We start from the raw sequence: 14,657 nt of genomic DNA on the forward strand, positions 1-14,657 counted from the left end.
AAAGTCTACCTCTTATTTAGTAAAACTACCTTTTGCGATTTAGGTAAACCAATCCTATACGACTTTCTTAGTACCGAGTAAAAATATTGTGTTCAAGATTTTTTTTTAGTACATTTATTACTTTTACTAATAATTTTTTTAAGATTTATCACGTGAGGTAGATGATGAAAGTTTGCGGCAAAATATTAATAAAATAGAAAATATTTTAATAGTTGTCGAAGGATAGGATGGAATGCTTATAGTGTTGATCAATAAAAATATAATTTCCATTTAGGTATAGATAACATTTACCTAGTTAACCATTTCTTACATATGTATATAAATATTTTATTTATTTAGAATGTTATTTTACCAGTTCCAGTATTCTAGCTAGATATAAAGTGTAGTAGGTATCTAGATTGTAGAGTCTATAGTAAACGTACGAGCAAACTCTAACGAAAACACGTTGGGGCTTTCATTAGTCGACAGAAAAAAGACATAGAAATGACAGAGTAAATATATTAAGGGACTAAAGAAACATTTAAGCAGTCAATAAAAAGAAAAGGTAATGTACTACATAAATCCGGTAAGAAATACAAAAGGTAAAACTATTTTTTATTTAGAATGGCAAATGATGGACCACCCCGACGTCATAAGACGCCCATGATACCACTAATGGGTTGTCATTCCGGACGATTAAAACATGACTTAATACCCTGTAAATTTACTACGGTATCCTTACCTTCCAACCAACTATGTGACTATTTTTATAACCTTACAAAGCTAGTCACTTAGCCTCTGAAATAGACAGAGGTTGAAGGTTTCTGTAAAGCGAGTGTGACACTCCTGGTGTTTCGGCCGTCCATAAACTACGATAAACGTTCCCAGTCAGATGTCCCGTATACTTGTTTATTACTATAGTGGTAAAAAAAAGTTACGCATGCAAATGACTTCATACAAAGTTTTGAATTATAGATTCATATACAATTAGTATAAAATTTATGTTAAACTTATAAACGTAAATATAAGTGTTAAGTACCTACATGTAACAAGTAAATAAATTTAATTACCTATATATTAATAGCTATGTATATTTAGTAATGCTATATTGACACCATATTTACTGAAATAATACCTACTACTTTATTGAAAATTGGGACCATTGTTATTTTCATATACCCAATAAGTAGGAACATGGTTCCTCGTATCAAGCAGGGCTGGACATTATTTGAATCAAGGAAACATGCGAAAAACATCCACTGCCACTGAGGAAAGTAATTAAAAAAGTGACAAGGACATTTCTCAGTACTTTATTTCTAACGAAATTCCGAGATCCTATCAACTTAAGCGTGTGGTGTCGCTGTAAGAATAGCACCACCCCCTCTCTTCCCGTGGGTGTCGTAAAAGGCGACTAAGGGATTCATCGACCAGTGGACGGGCAGCAGCGTCCTACTGAGTACCTACCATCATACTGCGATCGCCAACCCGCATGCCAAGCGTGGCGATTATGGCAATATCCCCCCAAATGAATTTACACCCAAGGCCCCGGCCCCCAGTCCCCGGCGGCCCCGCTAGTCTTGACCATGGTAGCGGTCATGGAAACGGCGGGGCAGGGGGTGCGAAGAATCTCCGGGTAAGACCAGGCTACCACAAACGACGACCACTGGCGCTGGCTACATACAACGTTCAAACACTGCGGACCAACGAAAAGTTAATTGAACTGGAGGAAGAGTTGAGCAGATTGCACTGGCATGTCGTGGGATTATCTGAAGTCCGAAGAAAGGGGGAGGACTCGATAGTCCTGAAATCCGGCAATCTGCTTTACTTCCGGGAGGGCGATCAACTGTCCCAAGGCGGTGTCGGGTTCCTCGTCCACAGGTCCCTTGTGAATAATGTTATCAAGGTCGAGAGCGTGTCGACTAGGGTAGCGTACCTGATACTCAGAATTACCAAACGGTATTCATTGAAGGTCATCCAAGTGTACGCTCCAACTTCGACGCACTCCGACGATGAGGTTGAGGCTATGTATGAGGATATCTCCAGAGCCATACATAGTACAAAGACTCATTATAACGTTGTCATGGGGGACTTTAACGCAAAATTGAGCAAACGAAGCGGTGATGAGCTGAGAGTGGGGCAATTTGGTATCGGTGATCGGAACTTCCGAGGTCAAATGCTGGCCGACTTCATGGAGAAGGAGAACCTCTTTATGATGAACTCCTTCTTCAGGAAGCCGGAACACCGGAAATGGACGTGGATTAGTCCCGATGGTGCCACAAAAAACGAGATAGATTTCATCTTGTCAACGAGAAGACAGATTTTCAATGATGTCTCTGTGATCAATGCCGTCAAAATTGGAAGTGATCACCGGATTGTAAGAGGCACATTGAATCTGAATCTGAAACTCGAACGATCCCGACTGATGAAATCTACGCTCCGCCCTACACCTATACAGATCCAAAACCTCGAAAGCTTTCAGCTAGAATTGCAAAACCGTTTCGAAAGCCTTGGTGACTGCGTTGACGTGGACGATTACAACAACAGGTTCGTGGAAACTGTCCGTGCGGCTGGGTCTAAGCACTTCAAAACCCGCCGCGCAGAAAGAACCGGAAAAATATCTATCTCTACCCTCAAATTGATGGATGAAAGGCGAAGTATGGTCCTGCAGTCTCCGACTGACGCTTCTCAGTATCGGCAACTTAGCAGGCAGATCTCTAAGTCCTTGACTCGTGACTTACGCCACTTTAACACAAGTTGTGTAAAGGAGGCTATTGAGAGAAACAAGGGCTCAAAAGTCTTTAACAGGGATCTGGCTGCCGGACAGAGCCAGCTGACGCGACTTAAGACGGATGACGGCAGGATCGTTTCGTCTAAACCCGAACTTTTGAGGGAAATTGAGAAGTTCTATGGACAGTTATACACGACAACACGGGCACCTGTTAACAACACGGCGAAAGACCCTAGAGCCAAATTAACCCGACACTATACCGAAGATATCCCGGACGTCAGCCTGTACGAGATTGGTATGGCTCTTAAACAACTTAAAAACAACAAGGCGCCGGGCGATGATGGAGTTACTGCTGAGCTTCTGAGGGCTGGAGGTAGACCTGTTCTACGAATCCTCCAGAAGCTATTCAACTCCGTCATCCTCGAGGGCAAAACGCCTCAAGCATGGCAAAGGGGTGTGGTGGTTCTGTTCTTCAAGAAGGGAGACAAATCGCTTCTGAAGAATTTCAGAACCGTAACACTGCTGAGCCATGTTTATAAGTTGTTTTCGAGAGTCATCACGAATCGTCTCGCGCGCAGGTTTGACGACTTCCAGCCTCCCGAACAAGCCGGGTTCCGAAAAGGCTTCAGTACCATAGACCACATTCATACGCTGCGGCAGGTAATTCAGAAGACCGAAGAATACAACCTGCCACTTTGCTTGGCGTTTGTGGACTATGAAAAAGCCTTTGATTCGATCGAGACGTGGGCTGTGCTACAGTCTCTCCAGCGGTGCCAAATTGACTATCGATATATCGAAGCGTTGAAATGTTTGTATGAAAACGCCACTATGTCAGTTCGCCTCCACGACCAGAATTCGAAGCCTATCCAACTGCAGCGAGGTGTCAGACAAGGCGATGTCATATCGCCAAAGCTGTTTACCGCTGCGTTGGAAGATGTCTTCAAGCTTCTGGACTGGAGCGGGCTGGGCATCAACATTAACGGCGAGTACATCAATCACCTTCGATTTGCCGACGATATCGTGGTCATGGCTGAGACCCTGGAAGACCTTAACAAAATGCTCGAAGACCTCAGTAGAGTCTCACAAGGAGTAGGTCTTAAAATGAACATGGACAAGACGAAAATTATGTCAAACGTCCATGTCGTACCTGCTCCCGTAAAAATCGGAGATTCTACACTCGAAATTGTCGATCACTACGTATACTTAGGGCAAACTATCCAGCTAGGTAGATCCAATTTCGAGAAAGAGGTCAATCGTCGAATCCAACTCGGATGGGCAGCGTTCGGGAAGCTCCGATATATCTTTTCGTCCAAATTTCCGCAGTGTCTCAAGACGAAGGTTTACGACCAATGTGTGTTGCCAGTGATGACTTACGGAACAGAGACGTGGTCGCTAACTATGGGCCCCATCAACAAGCTCAGAGTCACTCAGAGGGCAATGGAGAGGGCTATGCTCGGAGTTTCTCTGCGTGATCGAATCAGAAATGAGGAGATCCGCAGAAGAACCAGAGTGACCGACATAGCCCGAAGAATTGCGACTTTGAAGTGGCAATGGGCAGGGCACATAGCTCGTAGGACAGATGGCCGTTGGGGCAGTAAAGTCCTCGAGTGGCGACCACGGACCGGAAGACGCAGCGTGGGAAGGCCTCCAGCAAGGTGGACCGACGATCTGGTCAAGATCGCGGGAAGGCATTGGATGCGAGCAGCGCAGGACCGATCGTCGTGGAGATCTTTGGGGGAGGCCTATGTCCAGCAGTGGACGTCTTCCGGGCTGCGATGATGATGATGATGATGATATCAACTTGCGACATATTGTTCGTTTTTATATCATATTTAAGTATATGTATGGATATATTACCCCTATTTATGTATACTTTTATTTATTGTTGCCTCTATTTTGTTCTCTAATAATAAAGATAATATTTAGAACATTACTAATTTTTACTTTAATTTATTGAATACTAGCTATGCCCGCGATTTCATCCGCGTGAAATTTATGGCCTTTATGTTATTCTGATGTATAAGCTATATTAGATACTGTAAGTTTCATCAAAATCCGTTCAGTAGTTTTTGCGTGTAAGAGTAACAAACATCCATCCAACAAACTCACAAACTTCCGCGTTCATAATATCACAGTTTTACCAATTGACTACTAGGTGTGCTGCGTTGTGTTGGTTGGACCGGTAGAGCTCTCTCTTAGACATAAGTCCATCTTTGCTCACATTGTTTATAATTAAGATTGTTACTGTATTTTAAAGTGCAATACAGAATATATAATTATTCGAATACATTATATCAGAAGCTTCTTTAACATTATGCTTTTCTATTTCCCTATAAATATGAAATATATGCATATTGTATTAAAAAAGCCAAGATATATTTAGTCTTTCTCTAGAGGCCAATATTATCACCTTGATATCATCATTATTTACTAGCAACAAACATGAAGTTATTGTAGCATCGTGCACAAATTGCTTCACCCATAAATAATATGCTACGTTGCATAACAAGATCTAACAGAAAATATGCAATTTAGTGACAGTATGAAAATGTCTTTGAAGCGGAATAATATAACAACAAGTACATACTCATATTATATATTATATCCTATAAGGGACGCGCGTGCAGTAAGTACGTCTTATTGAGTAGGCAACGTATACTTCCATGATAGGATGATATTAACATAATGAAAATGGGTCAAGTCCATGTTAAATCTCACGTGAGAAAGTAATATTTATTATACAGCTATATAAATAATTAATAATAACAATATATGTAAATATAAGTGAATACATATAGGACGGTCTCAGCCGACCTCGGTTTAGCACACCGCTTTACTTCCGATGGTCGCGGGTTCGATCCTCGCAGGTTGCAAACATTTTGTATTCATAAGTATGATTGTTTGTAACGGTCTGGATGTTTTCTATGTATATTTTTCTTTATTGCACTATAAAGAGTGTACAAGATATTATACATGTATGTATTTACTAAAAATATATATCAATTGTCTAGTACCCATAACACAAGCTCTGCTTACCGTGGGACTAGATGGCGTTTAATTGTCCAGGGATAATTGTTTATTATTTGTTATGACATTTGTCAGTACTCAAATATTTGTATAAACTAACAAGTATACCAACTCCTATACTATATGGCTATATACAGTTTCTGACTTATTCAAGTGAAATTTGCTTATGCCCCACTGGATTGGACAGTGATAAATCAGATTTTCTTAGGAAAGAATGCGGTTTTACAATAGTTAATGTACAATATATTCTGACGTAAAACAATTTTAAGAGGTGGGAAGAAAAGGAGGGGGCACCTAGCCTTCCTTGTCCCTCCAGGGTACACCTCTACCTATAATTCATAGTTAGTATAATTTTTAATTATAGAATAACATATGTTATGTCTAAAAACACTTTCAATTATTAAATATACAGTGCTACAAATTAAAACTAAAGATGTATTATAATTTCCAGGTGATGATAGCTAGAGAGTTAATGATTCCAATGATAAAAGACAGTCATAATTACCACCCATCTAAACGACATCAACATATACATGTACCTATATTATAATTTATAAACTCTATAAATGATAGCCTTAGTTGTCGTCACTTATAAAGCCATAAATCATTTAACGCTTTATAATACATATAGATATATCGAGGGTTACAATGCTGCATGCTTTCACAATGAAGGGTCATCGAAGCCCACGAAAGGTTACAATATTAGCGGAATCCCAATACCAGGGTTCCATAAATATTTCAATATCAAATACATATTATAAAATCAACAATCAAGTCTGAGGCTTAATTTAAAATTAGAGACCTACGTGGGATTTTCTCCTAGACCCAAAGCTTGTGAGTTTGAATCTGGCCGACACCAAATAAATTTTGCGTTAACTTATATTTTTGACTGGCTATCCGGTAAAGTTTTGTTCTATATAATTTGAATGGCAAAGAAGCTGACGGTCTGTCTAATAGTAACCATCGCCTGTATATAAACTTAATACCATACATGCGTTGCCAATTCCAGAGGACTAAGATGTCTTACCTCTTATCCTGTGACTTTGAAATACCAATAACAAACCAATGTATTCAGAAATTCGTCGACAGACAATATACTTGCCCATCAAAATGTGTACATGTTTAATGTTTATTCACCAAGACATCGACCGTTCATTAACGTGACTACCCCGTCTGATCATGAAGATACGCTTCAAAATTTCATCATGTTTTTACGAAAATTTCGACCACATTAGCAACAAAACAGAGAATAATATCAGCAACAAATTCATATGACGTTCAATATTTTAACTGATTCCGAACAATGTTTTTCCTTTAATTCCTAGATGTCGAAAAAAGTGTTCAGCACTCTAAATAAGAGTTTTCTTTGTATTTATTACAACACCAGTATTTATTTTTCCGTCTAAGAGGTAGACACCCAATTATCGGGAGCGGTTAATGCAAAAAGGGTGCTTTACGCAGGTATTGTGGTACATATGTAGCTATGTAATATTATACCTATTATTTCCCTTGTATGGGAAATAATAGGTATAATATTACACTATACTTTGCCTTGTTAGTGGTAATAAAATAGGTTATTAATTTTATACTTTTGATAACCACGATTATAGATAGATACATAAATAATGCATGTATGTATACAGATATAAGTAATATCGTGTATAGCACACCGCCTTATTTCAAATGGTCATGTGTTCGATTCCTCATACGAGAGACATTTATATTCATGAGTATGATTGTTTGTTTGAATGTTTGTCATATAACATAATAAGTATTTTGATTATTTCTTTAGTACAAGCTCACCTTAGTTTGGTCACTGAGTGAACTGTCCAGGATTGTTATATTAAGTCTTAACAGTACGTACCTAATAAATTTTATAGCTAATATCTGGTAGAGAAGTATTGTCTATATTAATAATCTTAAATCTGAGAATCTCTACATTTGCGAACAACTTTATTATCAAAACACTAATAGTGATTTCACGATTTTCACTTGTTGTGTCTATCATATATCGTATGTTTACATATATTGATGTTTATATTAGGTATTAATACCTAATATAAACATCATTAATATTATGGAATGCGTTAAACAAAAGTGAATGAACTTTGTAATAAAAAACTTTTAAATCTCTCTGACCTTTTCTACAGCTACGAATATGTATAACTCCTACAGAGGACAAAGGCTTAAAAGTTATAAAACACTAACTCCTGTTTCTATCCGAGTAAAAATCCGCTTATGCCTATGTGAATGAATCTAAATACCTATACCTATACCTTAAAAACTTTAAATTGCGGTTATAACCGGATGATAATTTAAATCTTATACCTAAATACGGAAAATATGTGGACATTTTATCGTATTTATAAGGTGTAATTTTTTATCTTCAATTGTATCTTTACAGATTTTCTTATTCAGAATATATTTTTGTTGTAATTTGTTAGTAAATATTTATTACAATATATATATATATATATATATATATATTGTAATAAATATAATAAATATTTATTACAATATATATATATATATATATATATATATTGTAATAAATATTTACTAACAAATAGAGAGAGAAAGCAATAGTATATTTTGTATTTTGCTCAATATAAAGTAGCGTACCTAAATGTTGTCTGCAACTAGAATTAAAATTAAAACGGACCAACTTAAACTTACATTTAATTTTATATTGGCTTAATGAAAGTGAACCACAGCTTTACGATAATGGAGTTAGTCTCGGTGAGGGTAAAATACTACCTAAATACTATCTTGTTACTCCACTCAGGTTACTCATTATACTTAGGCTCCTCTCCAGCTATTATGACTAAATGTATTTGGTAAATACAAATTAATGGATAATCAACCTTCTAATACGGTTCAGAAAACACTGGAACTTTTTGCCAAAAGCCAATGGCGGTAACAAAAGGCCGGTACATTTGTCGCGATCGCAAACAATAGAAATTCCTTTAATTTCCTGGAGGGTGATTTGTATTAATTAAACTAATATTATTCTATCCAGCCCGTCTATCATTTATATTTTATAATGCCAGTTCGTTTTAGTAATTAAATTTACTTATTTCGAAGATATTCTAAACAAATGTGCCTTTTGATAAACCTACTACTGTTGATGAATGGTTAATTACTAATAGTTAATACAAAAACCGTTCGTAATATTTATGTGAGACTAGCTGTTCCCGCGACTTCGTCCGCGTGGTTTTTAACTTTATTTTTCTAAAATAAAAGTAGCCTAAGTTACTCCTTATTACATCAGCTACCTGGCAAAAAAAGTCCCGTCAAAATCGGTCCAGCCATTTCAGAGATTAGCCGGAACAATCAGACCGACAGACAGACAGACAAAAAATATAAAAAATGTTATTTTGCTATATGTACCGTATATATATTCATATGCATGTAGTAAAAAACGATTATTTCAATATTACAAACAGACACTCCAATTTTATTTATATGTGTAGATGTATAGATGATAATTGCAAACAATTACTATGATTCTTTCGTAATCAACAGAGCTTACTTCGTTTTGACCACAATGATTAACTAAAACTATATTATAAAAGATGTAGATAGATATTTCGGTATATACATTAAATAGGTATACCTACAGTCGAAGTAAGGTACTTCTCCTATTTTGAAATTGGTTAATTTATGTAGACTGCCATTTTATCTTTTGTCTCCTTTTACAGTTTTTATTGTAATCAAACGAGCTTAATTATTGGCGACATGGATTTTTACTTTCTTTTTTTGGTGCTTGAATACATATTGATTTGGCACTGATACAATTAGCTACTAAAACAGGTAGGTGTACCTAATAATATATTCACAAAAGTAAATAACAAATTAGGTTGTTTACTAACCAGTAATAACGATATATAATGTGGGTAATTTTGCAATTTTCTCAACGTATAAATCAAATTTTATGATAAGGACATACAAAGTTTTATGAATACCTTCTTAATGATAATTACACTTACCTGAGTATGTATAAGTAATGATGGAAATAATCAAAAAAACATCTCGTATTTTCATGTTTCCGGTATTCCAAATAATTATAAATCAAAGCCATTATGGTTATAATTGCAAAAATCAATATCACCTATCACTTTCACTCCGTGAAAAACAAAAAACATATTGTATACATAAGCCTATCAATAAATTATGATTTTTTATTTTTTCACGGAGCGGAGGTGTATTGTAGCCGATATGGGCATCTCTGTCTCACCTATTTCAATCACTAAGCCGCTTGCTTTGTTCTGGTTAAGGGTGAGATATTACAGGGAAATTGCAAGGTTTGGAATCCTAACACCTTTTCTCTTCGAATGTAACGCATTGGGACGTGACTATGACGTGTTGTTGTAGGTAGTATGTAGGCAACGGTTACCAGTTACCACTTACCATCAGGTGTCAGCTTTTCTGCCATTTAAGTTACTATAAAAAAACAATTATGCAAAATATGAGGACCCAAGGATAAATGCTATATTGCAAATGATCAATGAGACTTGCTACACTACCGTAATAGTAAACACCTAAGTTACCGTTAGCCTGTCTACTTAAGTAATCATCGTTCCAAATTTGAAAAAAAAATTATCTACTAACAGTCAATATTTCATCCGCTCAATATACAGACTATAATATATTATAGACTATAGAATAGATTTTTTTTTTTTTCTCTTGTGGTATGGCATTCACCCCGATTTTAGGGTATTTCGCCAAAAACAAAACGGGGAAACGTCATTAATTTATATCTAGCAACGAAAATTTTGTAGCATAGGGATAAGGATTAGGTTAGGAAATTATATAGGATACGATATTTACAAATAATATACATACAATACGGAACACATTATATTAAATTTTAATACTATTTAAATATATAAATTCAGCTAAAATTTTATAAATAATAGGATCATTGGAAAAAAGAAGAGTTGTAATAGAGGTAGGGAAAGGGATACGGATGAATCTGAGATGTTTTAACAAGGAGGAGTGATCAAGATCCGGACATGAGAAAAAAATGTGATTTAGATCAGCCACTTCAGTACCGCAGCTACAACAGGAACTTTCTACAATACCAAGTTTATAAAGGTGAGACGGTGTGCACACGTGACCAAGACGCATACGAGTTAATATAGTTGTCGCGGTCTTCCCGAGCTTTATCCCACAAAACCAGGGCTTTATAGGAATGTCGGGTTGTACCTGATAGTAAAGGTTTCCTTTCGTTTTACTACTGTTCTGCCAATATTCCTTCCAAGATTTATTAAGATACAACTTTGGAAGACACGCTAGGTCATTGTAATAGTTTTTATAAGGAAACATATCTCCACAAAGCACAGCTTCCTTCGCAATTTGGTCTGCCCTATTATTTCCTGGAATACCAGAATGTCCCGGTAGCCAAGCAAAAGAAACGGAATATTCTTTTAATGTACACAGTTGAAGTTTTTCTCGTATATCGTAAATAATAGAATGAAGTGATTTCGATTTTAAAGGATATTTGTCTAACGCTTGTAGTGAAGACATTGAGTCAGTAAAAATGATTGCTTTTTGTAATTTCATTATATGTACATATTCTATTGCTTTTAAAATACCCATACATTCCCCAGTAAACACTGATGACTCTGGTGGAAGATTAATTTTTTGAACAATATTATACTGCACGTGAAATACACCAACACCTACACAACTACAATTATTTGATTTTGAGGCGTCTGTGAAAATGCAATGCCATCCATTCCATTGTGTGTCTATTATAAATTTGAATTTAGCTGCCTGTTCCGTATCATTTTTGTAAATTCCTATGTCATAATAAATGTTAGGGCATAAATTCAGAGATTCATATGAGTATTTATAGACTGGAGAACAAGAGGAAGTAAACATTGGTGCAGATATTCCTTTATATTTTTCAAAGCTTTTTATTAAACATGGAGGTTTTTTGTGTATCCAATAAGAAGATGAGGTAACATACTGATGTATTTGTGGAAGTTTTAAGATAAGTGGATGGTTAGACAACTGTAAGCAGCGAACATGAAAACGATCAGCTAGATATTGTCTTCTTAAATCTAGAGGTGGATCTACAATTTCAACCTGTAAAGCATTGATTGGGCTTGATTTCATTGCTCCGGATATAATTCTCAAAGCTTTGGATTGTATTAGGTCCAGTTTCTTAAAGGCAAAAGAACTTCCCGGCGCTAACAAAAAAGTTCCATAATCAAGGACGCTCCTTATAAGGCCATTATACGCTAGTTTTAAAGAATACGGATGTGCTCCCCACCATACACCTGCTAGACATCTAAGAATATTTAGATTTCGTTCGCATTTAGCAGAAATATAATTACAGTGGGATAAACCAGTTAATTTATTATCTAAGACGATGCCTAAAAATTTAATCTCTGTTTTAACCGGGATGTAACAACTATCATAGAAAACCTTCACTTGCGGTGGTGATCGCATTCTTGTAAATAGTACTACACTACTTTTCGATACAGAAAGTTCGAGACCATTTGCGTCTAACCATAATTTCAACAAGTCAAGATTATCAGACAATTTTTGACAGGCAGATTGAATTGAATGATCTATTAAATAAATTAATAGGTCATCCGCGTATTGCAATACTTTAACGGATTTGCTAAGAGACGTTTCAAGGTCATATGTATATATATTAAATAAAATTGGACTAAGTACTGATCCCTGAGGCAGACCTTTCCATACTGATCTGGATAGTTTGTTATCATCACCTAAATCCAATTTTATTGTTCTCTCTGACAAAATATTAATAATAAAATTAGCAAGCATAAAAGGAATATTCAAGGCTATCAATTTAGTTCTAAGAATTGTAATTAGGACGTTGTCATAGGCAGAACTAATATCCAAGAAAGCTGATAAAATCGACACATTTTGCGAAAATGCTATGTGAATATCTGAGGTTAAAATACTAACATTATCTAACGTACCTCTACCCTTCCTAAATCCAAACTGGTTTGGTGAAAGTAAGTTATTACTTTCTACAAACCACTCCAGACGATTTTTCACCAAGTGTTCAGCCAATTTCAGTAATACCGATGAAAGTGCTATAGGGCGATAAGAAGAGGGCTCCGAAGGTGGTTTATTAGGTTTCAGAAAAGGTATAATAATTTGTGATTTCCATGACGGAGGTATCTTACCGGATATCATTACTGAATTAATTAGATCTAAAAAGTAATCTAGTGTTGTATCATTAGAATTTTTAAAAAATGAGTACGGTATACCGTCCTCTCCCGGTGCAGAATCTTTAATATGTGATAATACCCCTTTAAATTCAATAAGACTAAAAGGGGAATCGAGTTTCGATAATTGGGTTGGTGGAGAAAGCTGATTATGATATTCTGGAACGTAACTAGGTGCAAGGCGGTCTAAAAATTCGTCTGCTAATTTTGAATCCATTATGGAAAGCGATGTGTGTCCGGTATATACAGATCTAAATCTTTTAATATTATTCCAAACGACAGAGAGGTTAACTTCGGGACAGATTGAGGAACAAAACTTTCTCCAACCTTCCAACTTCTTCTTTTTTAGTAGTTTCCGGGTGGAACGAGATATTTCACAATAAATTTCATAGTTTTCTGATGTCATATACTTGTTATAATTCTTTTCAGCTTCTTTACGCTGTTTAATGACGTCTGTACATTCTTTATCCCACCAAGGAGGGGATGGAATTTTTCCTGAAGCACTATTTTTTATAGGAAATAGCATATCAGCAACTTCCTTCATAACCATTACTACTAAACTATTCGAACATTGGTGCTCATTTCCGTGAGAAACAGAAGGTAGTTTTGAAATCCTATTGCCTACATATTGTTTAAACGTCACCCAATCTGCATTCATTAAGTTATATTTAAGACGAGGACCGGTTTTCCGATTTGGAGGAATGGAATGAGGTAAAGATAAAATAAGGGGAAAGTGATCACTTCCGAATGATGAGTAGTGAGGAGACCACGAAAACGAAGAAGCTAAATCAGAAGAACACAGAGAAATATCAGGAACGCTAACACCTTCATTTGGGCCAGTTCTACGTGTTGGTACACCCGAGTTAACTATACATAAGTTATGACTGTCGATTATACTTATAATTTTCTCACCGTAATAATTAGAGGTGGTACTGCCCCACGATTGATGTTGGGCATTAAAATCACCCATAATAAGAAAAGGTTTAGGTAAAATAGATATAATTTTTTCTAATTCTGAATATAATTGAGAAGAGGGGTAGGAATATATAAACTAACAAAACAAATACTATTTACTATTAATGCAATAGCATTAATTCCATTAAATGAAGGAAGGGAAAATAATAAATATGAAAGGGAGTTTTTGACAAATATGGCAACACCGCCATATCCGTCAGCTCTATCATCACGAAAACATGAGTAACCTGGAATCTTAAATGAATATCCAGGTTTTAACCATGTCTCTTGAAGAGCTATAATGAAAGGGGAGAAATTGTTTATCAAATAAAATAGATCAGATTTCTTATTTGTTATGCTACGACAGTTCCACTGAATAATGTGGGCTTTGTTGTCCATTGTGAGTTGATAAAATTTGAGATATAACATTCAGGTTGGCAGCGTTGGACGGTGAAAAATTGGTTTGTGTCATATTAGATTGCGTCAAGAATTTAATTAACATAAATATAATATCAGCAACAGATTGATTATTAGTATTATTATTATTACTTAGTGCACAGCCATTTGAGGGCGCAGGAATGTTATATTCATTAATTAAGGCCTCATGAGCAGAACGATCATATCCTCGTTGTGGTTTCTGTGGAGAACGTGGTTTAAGTGTAACAGTTTTTTTATAAGAAGATTGAATATGGCCTGATTTGTCTTTTTGTGGAGAAGATTGGATATGTGGTTTAATAGATGAAGGTGGTGGCGATGTT

Source organism: Achroia grisella, unplaced genomic scaffold, assembly GCF_030625045.1.
Source record: "Achroia grisella isolate CSIRO2021 unplaced genomic scaffold, CSIRO_AGI_Agris_v1 utg3297, whole genome shotgun sequence".
Classification (NCBI taxonomy): domain Eukaryota; kingdom Metazoa; phylum Arthropoda; class Insecta; order Lepidoptera; family Pyralidae; genus Achroia; species Achroia grisella.